The sequence below is a fragment of the Pristiophorus japonicus genome, chromosome 1, assembly GCF_044704955.1.
Source record: "Pristiophorus japonicus isolate sPriJap1 chromosome 1, sPriJap1.hap1, whole genome shotgun sequence".
Classification (NCBI taxonomy): Eukaryota; Metazoa; Chordata; class Chondrichthyes; family Pristiophoridae; genus Pristiophorus; species Pristiophorus japonicus.
Window position 1 is genome coordinate 124810511 of NC_091977.1, and position 16868 is coordinate 124827378.

The following is a 16868-nucleotide window of genomic DNA, read 5'->3' on the forward strand; positions in this document are numbered from 1 at the left end:
CAGTTAAAATCCCCCCCGAGGACAATGCAGTCGCCGACATCGACGGAGCCAAGAAGAGCGGACACCTCTTCAAAGAAGCGCGTTTGCTGCGGGCCGGGCTGAGGGGCGTACACGTTCACGAGATGGAGCGGCACGTCCCCCAGGCGAACCGTTACGTGCAGCGAGCGGCCTGGCACTGGCTCCTCGACCCCCAAGATCTCCGGCTGAAAATGCGGGCCCAGCAAGATGGCCACCACACTAGAAATGGCGGTGAGGTGGCTCATGCGGACCTCTCCTTGCCATTCCAGGAGCCACGTGGCTTCGTCTCCCGGAACGGTGTGGGTTTATTGCAGGAAGCACACCGCATATTTCCCCTCCCGCAGGAGCGAAAAATTGTCAAATCTACGGCGTGCCCCTCTGCCGCCGTTGATGTTGAGGCTGGCTATGGTTATCTTCATGGCAAAAGCATAGTGCAACCTCTTCCTTAGCCTATTGTGGGGGAGGGAGTGGAGTCGTTTGTTGACCTCCACTCCATCAGCAGCCCAGCGAGGAACTTTTTGAGCCGGCGCAGCTCAAGGCCTTGAGCCTTTGATAAGGGCCCGCCCGCGGCCATGGTTTTAGCGGCGGCGCGGACGGACGCGACGAGCAGCCCCGGCTCGGACCATCTTTCCAGGGCCAGACGGGCTTGGTCGCGGCGACCCCGGCACTGGACCAAAAAGTCCCGGAGTTCCTCTGCGGGAATGAGGAGGGTCTCAGTGGCGGCCGCGAGCAGATCCACCGCCTCACTGGCGATGGACTCGAGATCTTCACCCGCGTCCTCCACCGAGTCCCCGTCCCCCTCCGGGAGGTCGCCGCTAGCAGCCGGCCCGTCGACCGCACGAGGTACGGCAAACGGCCCGGCCGCTCCATTTGGCCCTGGCTCTGCCCCGATCCCACCCCCAGGATCGTCGGCAGAGGAGTCCCCACTGGGCTCTTTTAAAATTGGTGCTGGGTCGGGAAGCGACAGCGGAAGGGGTTCCCCCTCCTCCCCAGGAACCGGGGAACAGGGAGAGACCTGGTCAAAGTAATGTTCCAGGTCCTCCAATTCCCCCAGCTCCACAGTAGGGGGCGAGGGTTGTTGTTCTTCTCCCTCCCCGCCGCCACCCCCCAGCCCAGCGTGAACGGATTCCATAAAATTGGCATTTTCAGAGTCGAGCAAATCCCGGGGGAAGTTGGGTATTGGCTGGGCGGGCTCAGGTTCAGCCTTTTCAGCCCCGCCCGCCTCAGTCCCCGGGACGCTCGACCCGGCGGCTACGCATTCTTCCGCTGGCCCCACGCCCCCCACGACAGGCAGATCTGCCACGCCCTCCCCAGGAGGCAGAGGCTGGGCAGCCTCAACTGCCTCACCCTCCCTGGGGACAGATTCCTCGCGCCTACAGCGCAATTTGGGGGCGCTGGTGGGGGACGCGGGACACGCGGCGGGCACCGCCTCCTCCGCGGAGGGACGTTGTTCCCCCTCCGCCTCATCGGAGCCGTGCCTCCTTTTGTTCCTGGGGGTGCGCGGAGGCAGGGGGACCTCCATGTCTGCCGAGGCCTCCCGCTCCGCCCCCCCCTTTTCCTTATCTTGCCCTCGCTCGAGCCCCTCTGCGGTATTGGTCAAGGGCTCGGGCACGGGCTCAGGGCACCCCGCGCTCGCCGGTGACTGGGTTGGGCTGAGCGCGGTGGTCAAACTTTCCGGCGCACCGAGGGGACCTGCCTCTAGATGTCTCGTCTTCTTCCGCGCCTTCTTTTCGATCGGACGCTCTCCCTCCCCCCCGCCGGAGGCCGTGAAAACAAAGGCCCCCGACGATGCCCGCGCACCCATGGCTCCCGGCACGCGGACGCAACTAGGGGGAGGGGTGGCGGCGGTGCCAGCCTTGGCCGCCTTCGGTGGTTTGGCGGCCTTGGAGGCGGGGCAGTTCTTACGAACGTGCCCCACCTCCCTACAGGATGGCACCGCACGCCGTCCGATGTCCAGAAGACGCGGTAGGCAGTCCCCTCGTGCACCACATTAAAGTGCCCTTCCGTCATGTCCTCCCGCGCCAGCCGGACAAAGAGCTGGCGGCGGAAGGAGAACACGTGGTGCAGGCTGTTCTCCCTGAGGCCGAGCGGTATGGGGTTGATCCCTGACCTTACCTCCCCCAGTTGGTGTAGGTGAGGGAGGAGGAGCTTAGCGGAAACAAAGGGCGGGACGTTTGACACGATGACCCTCTGCGCGGTGGCCTCGAGAGGGTCCACCGGCAGGAACGTCCTGCCCACCGTGAGCCCCTTTTCAAGGGCCAGGGACACCGCCCGCTCCGACCCCAGGAAGAACACGGCCTTCCCAGACATCTTGGAGGCTGCGACAATGGCCGAGGGGCCGACTACCCCAGCCATCGCCCGCACGCACTCCTCGATGGTCATTGTGGGGTGAGTGTAGCTCTTGACCCCGTGTTTTTTAGTAATAAGTGTAAAAGGTGGCAGGGCAGCGGGTGGCGCAGGAGGTGCCGTGGAAGCGGTTGCCACCTGCGCATACGTCTTCGCTGGCCCTGCCACCGGCGTGGATGGGGTCGCCATCACGGGGCCCTTTTAAGGGCTACACCCACCCCAAAGTCACAGGCCTTAATGGTCTTTAATGGCCTCGTATATTAACTGAGCAGAGGAGCCCTTAACGAGGCACCTCTCCCCTCGTTGGCAATTGGGGAGAGGCCTTGCTCCCTCTGCTCAGTTGTCTCAATTGTTTTTTTTAAAAAAATTAGGAAGAAAGGGCTCTCAGAGAGAGAGGGGAGAAACAGAGTAACAGAGAAAGAGAGAGGGGGGTGGGAAGGGGGGGGAACTGCGAGGGCAGGTCTCCCCTCGCAGCTGTGGGTGGGTGCAATCCCAGATGGCAAAACACAAAGTCTTTGGGGTGGTCTTCAGGTGAGGGGAGAAGATGTCTTCACCTGGGGTAGCTAGAGCCACCAGGCACACACTCCTAACGATCTTTAATATGGTGATTAAGAAAAAAATCTTCAGCCTGGTAGCTCCAGCTATCCCAGGCTAGGCAATTGGGGGGGGGTTCAATTGTGTGTGGGGCCTAGTTGTAGCAAGGCCCCCACACACACTTTCCACACACACACACCCCCCGCGATGTTCCGGCCCTCAGTGGTCTTCTTTCCTCCCCCCACCGATTCAACAAAGTCTTTTTGGGACTGCACCAACACCCACCTGTAGAATTGTAGAGTCTCCCTCCTTCCACACTGGATGTTGTTGTTGTTGGTCTTTTCCCCCTCTCTCCAACTCTTTGCAGAATGGTAAAAAGATGTACAAAGTTTTCTGCTTTTTCCTCCTCTCCCTCTGGGTGAAAGTTGGTGGTGAAGCCCCTTCCTTCCTTCTCTTCCTGGGCTGGTCTCAGGGCTCTCCAGGCAGGAGCTCAAGTTGATAGCTCCTTCTCTCACTGCTCACAGCTCCTACTGTGCAGGACACGCCTCCACTGCTCCACGATTGGTTCCTTGTGCATGAAACTCTTTTGAGTTTACCTGCAAAAACATAAACATTAAAACCATGCCACCCGACCTGGGTGACACAGCAGACATTTTCAAGGCCTTTTTTTTTCTTTTTTTTTTTGGTTCTTTTGGGGCGCTAAAATCAAATTTTTCCAGTGCCCCCTATAAAAGGGAAGGGGGACACTAAAAGCACCGGCAATTAAAACAAATTAAACTTAAAAACGTAAAATCAAATTAAAATTTGGTTGCCGGGCGTGATGATGCACTCCAGTCCCTCCGGTGCCCACCTCTCGCGGAAGGCCGCGAGCGTACCGGTGGACACCGCGTGCTCCATCTCCAAGGACACCCTGGACCGGATGTAAGAGCGGAAGAGAGGCAGGCAGTCAGGTTGAACGACCCCCTCGACCGCCCGCTGCCTGGACCGGCTGATGGCACCCTTGGCCGTGCCCAGGAGCAGTCCTACGAGGAGGCCTTCGGACCTACCCGCTCCCCTCCGCACAGGGTGCCCAAAGATCAGGAGAGTGGGACTGAAGTGCAGCCAGAATTTCAGGAGCAGCCCCTTCAAATAATGGAACAGGGGCTGCAACCTCGTGCACTCAATAAAAACATGGAACACGGACTCCTCCAGACCGCAGAAATTGCAGGCGGCCTGGGAGTCCGTGAACCGGCTTAAAAATTTGTTGCACGGCACTGCTCCGTGCACCACCCTCCAGGCCAAGTCCCCGATGAATAGTGGGAGGACCCCTGCGTAGAGTGCCCTCCATCGGGGACCCCCGCCTCCTCCGGACGGCAAGATGGTACGCCATGGCGTGTCCGGACGGCCGGCGAGGATGGCAAAGTTGAGGGTGTGCAGGAGCAGCCCGTACAGGAAACCCCTCCGCGCGGAACTGAAAGGCACGGAGGGGATTTCCCCGAGGCGGCTCAAGTTGTGAGGCGCCGGCCCCCGAGGGAGGTTCCGGGGTTTGGCGCCGATGAGGAATTCCGTCCGGACGGGGGTCAGTTCGGACGGGATCTCCCCACGTGCTTGAGCCTCCTCGATGCACCTAACGGAGTCAGGGCCCAGAGCTGTTTTTAGCGACTCGATGGCATCGGCCGCGTGGCGGACGTTGGCAGAGTTTAGGCGCCGCGCCAGCGTGTCTGGCGCCATCCAGCCCGCTCCTCCGCCATCGAGCAGGTCCCTGACCCTGGTCACCTCACCAGCCACAGCCCTCTCTTCCAACCGCCACATGAAACCTCGGCCGTGGAGGTACGGATTCCCGAGCAGCGGTTCCTGCAGGACGGCCGCCACTCCAGCCGGCGGAGAGCTGCGCTTGGTGGAGACTTTGTTCCAGACCCTGATGAGTTCCCTGTAAAAGACAGGCAGCTCCCGGAGGGCGGTCCTGGCAGCCCCCAAGTTCACAAAGAGGAGCTGCGTGTCATAATTGAGGTCGCGCTGCTGGCGGAAGAAATACCTCGCCAGAGCACACCACCTAGGAGGGGGCTCGACGTAAAGGTATCTCTGCAGGGTCTGAAGACGGACAGTCGCGAGCTGGGCGCTGACGCACACCAACGACTGACCGCCCTCCTCAAGCGGGAGACTCAAGACCGCGGCAGAGACCCAGTGCTTCCTGTTGTTCCAGAAGAAGTCCACCAGCTTCTTCTGTATCTTGGCGACAAACGCAGGGGGAGGGGTCAAAGTGACCAGCCGGTACCACAACATTGCGGCCACCAGCTGGTTTATGACTAGCGCTCGACCCCTGTAGGACAGCGCTCGGAGCAGTCCTGTCCAGCGCCCTAGGCGAGCGGCGACCTTGGCCTCCAGCTCCTGCCAGTTCGCCGGCCAGGCTCCCTCGTCGGGGCTAAGGTAGACTCCCAGATAGAGGAGATGGGTCGTGCTCCAGGCAAAAGGCCTGAGCTCCTCCGGCAGGGAGTCCACCCGCCACTGACCCACCAGGAGTCCGGAACATTTCTCCCAGTTGATCCTGGCGGAGGACGCGGCCGAGTAAATCTCCTGGCACTCACGCATCCTCCGCAGGTCAGCGGGATCCTCTACCGCGAGGAGCACGTCATCGGCGTAAGCCGAGAGGACGACCTCCACGCCCGGCCCTTGCAGAGCCAGTCCCGTCAACCTCGTCCACAAGAGGCGCAGGAAAGGCTCCACGCAAACGGCGTATAACTGGCCGGACATGGGGCATCCCTGGCGCACCCCTCTCCTAAAGCGAAGGGGCGCCGTCAAGGACCCGTTAACCTTAATCAGACACTCCGCGGCGGCGTACAAAAGTCGGATCCGGGCGACGAAATGCGTCCCGAACCCGAAAGCGCGCAGAGTTCCGAGCAGAGAGTCGTGATCCACCCTGTCGAACGCCTTCTCTTGGTCGAGGGATAGGAAGGCGACCGACAGACCAGCCTCCTGGGAACAATGGATGAGGTCCCGGACCAGATGGATGTTATCGTGGATTGTCTGGCCCGGGGCCGTGTAGGACTGGTCGGGGTGGATCATGTGGTCCAGCACGGCACCAAGGCGAGCAGACATCGCCCTGGCGAAGATTTTGTAGTCCGTGCTGAGGAGGGAGACCGGGCGCCAGTTCTTAAGGAGGTGGAGATCGCCCTTCTTAGGCAGCAGGACGATGACTGCCCTGCGCCAAGAGAGGGGCATCTCCCCGGTCGGCAGACTTTCCCCCAGGACCCGCGCGTAGTCGCCCCCCAGGACGTCCCAGAACGCCCTGTGGAACTCCACGGTCAGCCCGTCCAGCCCCGGGGATTTTCCCCTCGAGAGCCGGTCGAGGGCACCGGTCAGCTCCGCCAGGCTTAGCGGAGCTTCCAGATTTTCGGCGCCCTCCGGGCTGACCTTCGGCAGGTCCTCCCACAAAACTCTACGCGCTTCCTCGCTGGACGGATCCGGAGAGAACAGAGCCCCGTAATATTCACGGGCCCTGTTGTTGACGCCCTCCGGATCCGAGACGAGAGAGCCGTCGTCGGCCAGCAGCGTCAAGAGCTGCTTACGGACACTCTGCCTTTTTTCCAGCGAGTAGAAGAAGGGGGAGCCGCGGTCCAGATCCCGCAGGAACCGGATCCGCGACCTCACGAACGCGCCTCGGGACCCGACGAGCTGCAGGTCCTTCAGCGCGGCCTTTTTCGCTTCGTACACCGTCCGCTGGGCCGGGTCCTGGACGACTTGACCGAGACGGGCTTCCAGGTCGAGCACCTCTTTTTCTAGGCGCCCGACTCTGGCCGCCCGCCTCTTGGTCGACCCCCTCGCGTACTCTTGACAGAAGACGCGGACGTGAGCCTTGCCCACGTCCCACCATAGCCTCAAGGAGGGGAAGCCCCCCTGCTTCCTTCTCCAGTCGGACCAGAATCGACGGAACGAGTCCTGGAACCGCACGTCCTCCAGCAGCCGGTTGTTAAAGTGCCAGTACGCGGACCCTGTCCTCGCGCGGAGCGAAGCGAGCTCCGCCCACACCAGGTGGTGGTCCGAACACGGCACCGTCCGCATGGAGGCCGCCGGGACACAGGAAACGTACGCCCGAGACACGTAAAGGCGGTCGACTCTAGACCATCCAACTCCAGGCCTCACCCAAGTAAAGGCGCTGGAGTCGGGGTGGAGATTTCGCCAGACGTCCACCAAGTCGAAGGACCCGACCAGGTCCCTCAACTTCTCCATCGCCGTCATGCACTGCGGGGCACCGGAGCGTCCCTCGCCTCGAGGGTGCAGTTAAAATCCCCCCCGAGGACAATGCAATCGCCGACGTCGACGGAGCCAAGAAGAGCGGACACCTCTTCAAAGAAGCGCGTTTGCTGCGGGCCGGGCTGAGGGGCGTACACGTTCACGAGATGGAGCGGCACGTCCCCCAGGTGAACCGTTACGTGCAGCAAGCGGCCTGGCACGGGCTCCTCGACCCCCAAGATCTCCGGCTGAAAATGCGGGCCCAGCAAGATGGCCACCCCACTAGAAATGGCGGTGAGGTGGCTCATGCGGACCTCTCCTTGCCATTCCAGGAGCCACGTGGCTTCGTCTCCCGGAACAGTGTGGGTTTCTTGCAGGAAGCACACCGCATATTTCCCCTCCCGCAGGAGCGAAAAATTGTCAAATCTACGGCGTGCCCCTCTGCCGCCGTTGATGTTGAGGCTGGCTATGGTTATCTTCATAGCAAAAGCATAGTGCAACCTCTACCTTAACCTATTGTGGGGGAGGGAGCGGAGTCTTTTGTTGAACTCCGCTCCCTCCGCAGCCCAGCGAGGAGTCCCTCGAGCTCGCGCAGCTCAAGGTGTTGCGCCTTTGTCAAGGGCCCGCCCGCGGCCAAGGTTTTAACGGCGGCGCGGACGGACGCCTTGATCAGCTCTGGCTCGGACCATTTTTCCAGGGCCAGTCGGGCTTGGTTGCAGCGACCCCGGCTCTGGGCCAAAAAGTCCCGGAGTTCCTTCGCAGGAATGAGGATGGTCTCGGCGGCGGCCGCGAGCAGATCCACCGCCTCGCTGGCGGTGGTCTCTAGGTCTTCACCCGCGTCCCCCACCAAGTCCCCGTCCTCCTCCGGGAGGTGGCCGCCAGCAGCCGGCCCATCGACCGCACAAGGTACGGCAAATGAACCGGCCGCTCCAACCGGCCCTGGCTCTGCCCCGATCCCACCCCCAGGATCGTCGGCAGAGGAGTCCCCACTGGGCTCTTTTAAAAATGGTGCTGGGTCGGGAAATGACAGCGGAAGGGGTTCCCCCTCCGCCCCAGGAACCGGGGAACAAGGAGAGACCCGGCCATAGGAAATCCCCAGGCTCTCCAAGTGCCCCAGCTCCACAGCAAGAGGCAAGGGTGGGTGTTCCTCCCCCTCCCCGCTGCCACCCCCCGGCCCAGCATCTACAGTGTCATAATAAACATTAATTTGTGTTTCTGCCGGGTCGAGCAACTCCCGGGGGCAGCTGATTAATAGCTGGGCGGGCTCAGGTTCGGCCTTTTCGGCCCCGCCCGCCTCAGTCCCCGGGACGCCCGACCCGGCGGCAATGCATTCCTCCGCGATCCCCACGCCCCCCACGACAGGCAGATCTTCCACGCCATCCCCGGGAGGCAGAGGCTGGGCAGCCTCGACTGTCTCACCCTCCCCGGGGACAGACTCCTCTCGCCTACAGCGCAGCTTGGGGGCGCTGGTTGGGGACGCGGGACACGCGGCGGGCACCGACTCCTCCGCGGAGGGATGTTGTTCCCCCTCCGCCTCATCGGAGCCGTGCCTCCTTTTGTTCCTGGGGGCGCGCGGAGTCAGGGAGACCTCCATGTCTGCCGAGGCCTCCCGCTCCGCCCCCCCTTTTCCTTTTCTTGCCCGCGCCCGGGCCCCTCTGTGGTGTTGTTCAAGGGCTCGGGCACGGGCTCGGGGCACCCCGCGCTCGCCGGTGACTGGGTTGGGCCGAGCGCGGTAAACAAATTGTCTGGCGCACCGAGGGGACCCGCCTCTAGATGTTTCTCCTTGTTCCGCGCCTTCTTTCCGGTCGGACGCTCTCCCTCCCCCCCGCCGGAGGCCCTGAAAACAAAGGCCTCCGACGATGCCCTCGCACCTACGGCTCCCGGCACGCGGAAGCAACTAGGGGGAGGGGTGGCGGCGGCGCCAGCCTTGGCCGCCTTCGGTGGTTTGGCGGCCTTGGAGGCGGGGCAGTTCTTGCGAATGTGCCCCACCTCTCTGCAGGCATGGCACCGCACGCCGTCCGACGTCCAGAAGACGCGGTAGGCAGTCCCCTCGTGCACCACATTAAAGTGCCCTTCCGTCATGTCCTCCCGCGCCAGCCGGACAAAGAGCTGGCGGCGGAAGGAGAACACGTGGCGCAGGCTGTTCTCCCTGAGGCCGAGCGGTATGGGGTTGATCCCCGACCTTACCTCCCCCAGTTGGTGTAGGTGAGGGAGGAGGAGCTCAGCGGAAACAAAGGGCGGGACGTTTGACACGATGACCCTCTGCGCGGTGGCCTCGAGAGGGTCCACCGGCAGGAACGTCCCGCCCACCGTGAGCCCCTTTTCGAGGGCCAGGGACACCGCCCGCTCCGACCCCAGGAAGAAAACAGCCTTCCCAGACATCTTGGAGGCCGCGACAATGGCCGAGGGGCCGACTACCCCAGCCATCGCCCGCACGCACTCCTCAATGCTCATTGTGGGGTGAGTGTAGCTCTTGACCCCGTGTTTCCTGGTGATAAGTTGAAAAGGTGGCAGGGCAGCGGGTGGCGCAGGAGGTGCCGTGGAAGCGGTTGCCACCTGCGCATATGTCCTCGCTGGCCCTGCCACCGGCGTGGATGGGGTCGCCATCACGGGGTCCCTTTAAGGGCTACACCCACCCCAAAGTCACAGGCCTTAATGGTCTTTATTAGCCTCGTTGGTGTTTGAGCAGAGGGAGCTCTGAAAGAGGCACACCTCTCCCCTTGTTAATGATTGGGGAGGGGCCTTGTTCCCTCTGCTCAGTGTATTAATTGTTTTTTTTTTAAATTAGGAGAAAGGGGCCTCAGAGAGAGAGGGGAGAAACAGAGAAAGAGAGAGGGGGGTGGGAAGGGGGGGGGAACTGCGAGGGCAGGTCTCCCCTCGCAGCTGTGGGTTGGTGCACTCCCCAGATGGCAAAACACAAAAAACACAGTCCTTGGGGTGGGTCTTCAGGTGGGGGGAGAAGACGTCTTCACCTGGGGCAGCTAGAGCCACCAGGCACACACTCCTCACGATGTTAATTGGGTGATTAAAAAATCTTCAGCCTGGTAGCTCCAGCTATCCCAGGCTAGGCAAATGTGGGGAGTGGGGGGGGTTCCAATTGTGGGGGGGGCCTAGTTGTAAGCAAGGCCCCCACACACACTACCACACACACACACACCCCCCGCGATGTTCCGGCCCTCAGTGGTCTTCTTTCCTCCCCCCACCGATACAACAAAGTCTGTTTGGGAAATGCACCCACACCCACCTGTAGAAGATGTAGAGTCTCCCTCCTTCCACACTGGATGTTGTTGGTTTTTCCCCCTCTCTCCAACTCTTTGCAGAATGTTATAAGTTGGTAAATGTTTTATTTTCTCCTCCTCTCCCTCTGGGTAAAAGTTGGTGGTGAAGCCCCTTCCTTCCTTCTCTTCCTGGGCTGGTCTCAGGGCTCTCCAGGCAGGAGCTCAAGTTGATAGCTCCTTCTCTCACTGCTCACAGCTCCTACTGTGCAGGACACGCCTCCACTGCTCCACGATTGGTTCCTTGTGCAAGAAACTCTTTTGAGTTTACCTGCAAAAACATAAACATTAAAACCATGCCACCCGACCTGGGTGACACAGCAGACATTTTCAAGGCCCTTCCTTGTGCATGAATGACAGAAGGATAGTTTGCAGGTGTAGCAGGCAATCAGGAAGGCGAATGGAATGTTGGCCTTCATCGCGAGAGGGATGGAGTACAAAAGCAGGGATGTCCTGCTGCAACTGTATAGGGTATTGGTGAGGCCGCACCTGGAGTACTGCATGCAGTTTTGGTCACCTTACTTAAGGAAGGATATACTGGCTTTGGAGGGGGTACAGAGATGATTCACTAGGCTGATTCCAGAGATGAGAGGGTTACCTTATGATGATAGATTGAGTAGACGGGGTCTTTACTCGTTGGAGTTCAGAAGGATGAGGGGTGATCTTATCGAAACATTTAAAATAATGAAAGGGATAGACAAGATAGAAGCTGAGAGGTTGTTTCCACTGGTCAGGCACAGCCTCAAAATACTGGGGAGCCAATTTAAAACCGAATTGAGAAGGAATTTCTTCTCCCAGAGTGTTGTGAATCTGTGGAATTCTCTGCCCAAGGAAGCAGATGAGGCTAGCTCATTGAATGTATTCAAATCACAGATAGATAGATTTTTAACCAATAAGGGAATTAAGGGTTACGGGGAGTGGGCGGATAAGTGGAGCTGAGTCCACGGCCAGATCAGCCATGATTTTGTTGAATGGCGGAGCAGGCTCGAGGGGCTAGATGGCCTACTCTTGTTCCTAATTCTTATGTTGTAATCCCCCGCGAGAATATTGGTCCCAGCTCTGTTGAGGTGCAACCCGTCCAGCTTGTACTGGTCCCACCTCCCCCAGAAGCAGTCCTAATGTCTCAGGAATCTAAAGCCCTCTCGCCTGCACCATCTCTCCAGCCACGTATTCATCTGCTCTATCTTCCTATTTCTGTACTCACTAGCTCGTGGCACTGGTAGTAATCCAGAAATTGCTACCTTTGAGGTCCTGCTTTTTAATCTCTCTCCTAGCTCCATAAACCCTGCCTGCAGGACCTCATCCCTCTTCCTACCTATGTCATTGGTACTGATGTGGGGCACGACCTCAGGCTGTTCACCCTCTCCCCCCAGAATTCCCTGCAGCCGCTCAGTGAGATGCTCAATATCGACCCACAACCAGTCGGCCTGATGTTACTGTCACTGTCTCTCCAGAGAGTGGCATTCAGCCTGTGGCCTAAGACGTATAAAAACATAAGAGATAGGAACAGGAGTAAGCCATACGGCCCCGCTCCGCCATTCAATAAGATCATGGCTGATCTGATCCTGGACTCAGCTCCACTTCCCCGCCCGCTCCCCAGAACCCCTTATCCCCTTATCATTTTCAGAAACTGTCTATTTCTGTCATATTTATTCAATATCCCAGCTTCCACAGCTCTGTGAGGCAACGAATTCCACAGATTTACAAACCTCTGAGAGAAGAAATTTCTCCTTATCTCTGTTATAAATGGGCGGCCCCTTATTCCAAGATCATGCCCTCTAGTTCTAGTCTCCCCCATCAATGGACACATCCTCTCTGCATCCACTTTGTCAAACCCCCTCATAATCTTATACGTTTCGATAAGATCACCTCTCATTCTTCTGAATTTCAATGAGTAGAGGCCCAACCTACTCAACCTTTCCTCATAAGTCAACCCCCTCATCCCCGGAATCAACCTAGTGAACCTCCGCTGAACTGCCTCAAAGCAAGTATACCCTTTCGTAAATATGCAAACCAAAACTGCATGCGGTATTCCAGGTGTGGCCTCACTAATACCCTGTATAACTGTCGCAAGACTTCTCTGAATTTATACTTCATCCCCTTTGCAATAAAGGCCAAGATACCATTGGCCTTCTCTGTATTAAATGGGTGGCCCCTTATTCTAAGATCATGCCCTCTCGTTCTAGTCACTTGCTGTACCTGCATACTATCCTTTTGTGTTTCATGCACAAATACCCCCAGGTCCTGCTGTACTGCGGCACTTTGCAATCTATCTCTATTTAAATAATAATTTGCTCTTTGATTTTTTTTCTGCTAAAGTGCATGACCTCACACTTTCCGACATTATACTCCATCTGTCAAATCTTTGCCCACTCATTTAGACTCCTTTTTGCAGATTTTTTGTGTCCTCCTCACACATTGCTTTTCCTCCCATCTTTGTATTGTCAGCAAACTTGGCTACGTTACACTCAGTCCCTTCTTCCAAGTCGTTAATATAGATTGTTAATAGTTGGGGTCCCAGCACTGATCCCTGTGGCAACCCACTAGTTACTAGTTGACAACCAGAGAATGAACCATTTATCCCGACTCTCTGTTCTCTGTTAATTAGCCAATCCTCTATCCATGCATATTACCCCCAACCCCGTGAACTTTTATCTTGTGCCTTTTGACAAGGTACCTTTTATTTGGCACCTTGTCAAATGCCTTCTGGAAGTCCAATTACACCACAGCCACTGGTTTCCCTTTATCCACTCTGTTCGTTACATCCTCAAAGAATTCCAGCAAATTTGTCAAACATGACTTCCCCTTCATAAGTCCATGCTGACTCTGCTTGACCGAATTTTGCTTTTCCAAATGTCCTGTTACTGCTTCTTTAATAATGGACTCCAACATTTTCCCAACCACAGATGTTAGGTTAGCTGGTCTATAGTTTCCTGCTTTTTGTCTGCCTCCTTTTTTAAATAGGGATGTTACATTTGCAGTGAAGTAGGATTAGATTTTAGCCAGGCTCTGCTTGCACCGCTGGCGAAAGTTATTTGCAAACTCGTTTCTCTGGGACAGTTGCTTCATTGAGACTGGTCATCTTAAGCCTCTTCGGCTCCAGGATGACCATTTCAACTGCCCAGTGCTCAATCTAATCTCACTCAGGGAGCACCTGATAAGAGCAATTGATTTGAAGCGTAAGCAAGTAGGTTAGATATCACAAAGGGTTAAGATTTAGTTGTAGATAGAGTGATTGGAATGTTTGTCAACTTTTGGTGAATATGTTGTTCTATGAAATAAAGATAACACCATGTTCATTTCGGCATATGCTTTCACTTTTGTGGGGATGGGATGATGGCAGGGGAAATGTAAACTTCTGTCTTATAAAGGAATTTTTGCCAAATTCTTTGACAGTGAAGATGTGGGGGAGAACAGACATGTAAAGTTCAGTGACTTATTATTTACTGAAATCATTAGGCTATCAGGTGAACCCTTCTTTCTCTAGCTATTGGCTGTATTGTACCATCTTCTCTCCTTCTTGTGCATCTGTCTCATGCTGTGGGGAGGAAGCTCCTTCCACCTCCCCTTCATCACTATTGTCTTCAGCTTCCAAAAGCAGCAAGCCTTTCTTCATTGCAATATTATGTAACCTACAGTGATTCTAGAGATTCTTGCTGGGATATATTGCAGGACTCTACCAGATTTATCCAGACCTAAAATGGAAATTTAGAATTACTACAGTTTGCTATATGATACTTCTTGTAGTAGCATGGAGCTCATTATATCTTTATTACCTCGAGACTTGAGTTTTCCCATGCACTCCTTGCCGGCTTCCCACCTTTCAACCCTTCATAAACTTAAGCTCATAGAATCATAGGGCTAGACTTTCCATTAATTTTGCATTGCTCACTTAACGTCCATTTTAATACTGAGATGAGGTACACTGGCCAAATATTGCCCATTTCGCTAAAAAATGGAAACTAACGCCCATTTATCGCTCATTTATCACCCAGCGTTACTTTCGGCATTTAATTAATGCCGAGAATTAATAATGCCGCCTGCCCATTTTTTCCTGCTGTGTCAGAAAAAATGGAGACTAGCTCCCATAATATCGCCGAGCGTTACTTTCGGCATCTCGACCACATAGTGCCAAAAATATCGCTCGCCGAAACAAACGCTGAGAAAAAGTTGCTCTCACCTGAACTAAACCCGTTGCTGAACCTAGACGCCGTGTTGTAAATCGGAGGAGTTTTCATAAAAAGGGCTTCTTCAACCTCTGGGGAGTTTGGATGTAATCTGGAGTTATTTTAAGGTGATTTGAACATCTGAACAAACATCTTATCATACTGTGGACAAATTAAATTAATTGTTATTGTTCTAGTAAGTAAATTTATTGTTTGTGAACAATAGGTATAATACTGATAGTTATTGAAATGGGGCCTGTCATTTCTCAGCCTGTCTTGATGACTAAGCACATGCTGCAGACTAGAGATGGCAGAAGGTTTATTGAAGAGCATTATGTGCCAAATCAAAGAGGTGGCAGACTGAGGAGGAGGAGGACGAGAACATACACCCGCGCACTTACCGGGAGAAGCGGTCTTATCTGAGAAAATGCGCAACAATGTTATGTCAAATAAAATAAATTTAATATCTTTTTTAAGTATTACTGAGAACTGCACAAAACACCCCACCCCACTGCCACCCCACCCCCACCCCACAACAAAATTTAAACATTAATATCATCTGTAACATTTTTTACACTCCCAACAACACTTCAAAAGAACACAAATGCAAAAAAACAAGGTACCCCCTCCCACTCCCCGCTTCCCCCAAACCTCCCAACAAAATAGCAACAACATCAAAATGCTGTGACCAATACAACTCCTGCAGCCATGCACCTCACTTTCCTTCCCCCCGTGCTTCTTCTCCTCACCTCTACCCCTTCCTCTTCCCCTTCCCCTCCCCACCCCAAGCCGCCTTGCCGAAGTGCTCCTCGGGTGCTGCTTCACTGGGGGGGGATGACGGCAGATCCGCTGGTTGACCAGATACTGGAGAGGACAGTCTTGAGGAGGGAACGGCCTCCGAGCCAGAAGCAAGAGTTTCCTCCTGGCTCACATGTGTCGTTGGCAATGGGGGTGCAGCACCTTGGGCTTCAGTGCCACGTTCTGGGACCACTGGTAGCCCTGTGACACCAGTGTTCCTGGCTATCACCTCCAGGGCCTCCGCAATCCGCGGCACGTACTCGGTCATGGTGGTGGACATGGTGGCCAGCTGTTGGGATATGCCCCCCATTGTCTGGAGGATCTGCTGGCCTATGTCTGCACTGCGCCTGGACAAACTAACCATGTCCCCACTCAGATCTGCCGCTCGTGGAGCAGTCCTGCTGCGTCGGACCAACTTCCGTGGGGTCGGCGCCGGCATGGAGACACTTGGGATGTTGACAAACTTTTGGTGACATCCGAAATGGAGGAGGACACTCCATAGACCCTCGTGGTTGACAGTGTCAAAGGCCTTTGTAAGATCAAAAAAGGCCATGTATAAGTGCTTGGACCCGCTACCTCCACGATGGTTAAGGACATGGCCGCAGGAGCACTAGATGTCATCGGGGTTGTATAGATGATGGAGGTTGTCGCTGCAGGTTCCTCAAAGTCGGCATTGTCATCAGTGGAGAAGGCACCCTGCAGCTCCACGGGCAAGATTCGGGGCTCCTCAGCACCAGATTGATGATCCCCCTCCGAGGCTACCGCCGGATCCACAGCTTCTTGTCTTGGTGGTGTTGCATGGGGCTGCGCTGCTGGCTGAGCTACAAAATATAACTGAGGTTATTAGAAGAGAAGAGGGTGCTAGGGTCACAGGGTGATTCAAACGCTACACACAGCATATGCACAACAAAAGCACTACCGCTATCAAAATCATCACAATTCAAGAACATGACCAAATTCTGCATTACAATGATTTTCATGAGGCCATCATTAATTTGATAACACTTTCATCAATCATCTATTAAATATTATTGTTCAGATATGAGTGGGTGTGGTATCTATTGACTTTACATCAAGCAATGGTGTATACTTTACTCACATGGCATCACATTAGGTTCTGCTGGTGCTTGCGTGGCCGACCGGGGGTGGCTCCCCACTAGTGCCAGCACCCGCTCCTCGATGTCTGTCAGCTCGCTGATGATTGGTGGGCCGCCACCCATGTGCCGCTGCGGGGCCCTATTTTTCGAAAGCTTCTTCTGCAAAAGGTAACAACAGCACGACATGGCATGAGATCATTGTGTAAGATCATTGCTAAGTACTGTCACAGAGACTGATACAACACATAACCGACAGATGTAATCATTATTAAGATAACTATCATTATTAACCTAAAGACGTACACTGTAAGTGTAGGCTTTGAGTAAAACATTCCCGGTCTAAGTGCAAGACATCAGATCTGAATTTATTCACTCACTACACTTACAATTCAATTTATATAAATATATAAGTAACTGTAAATAAA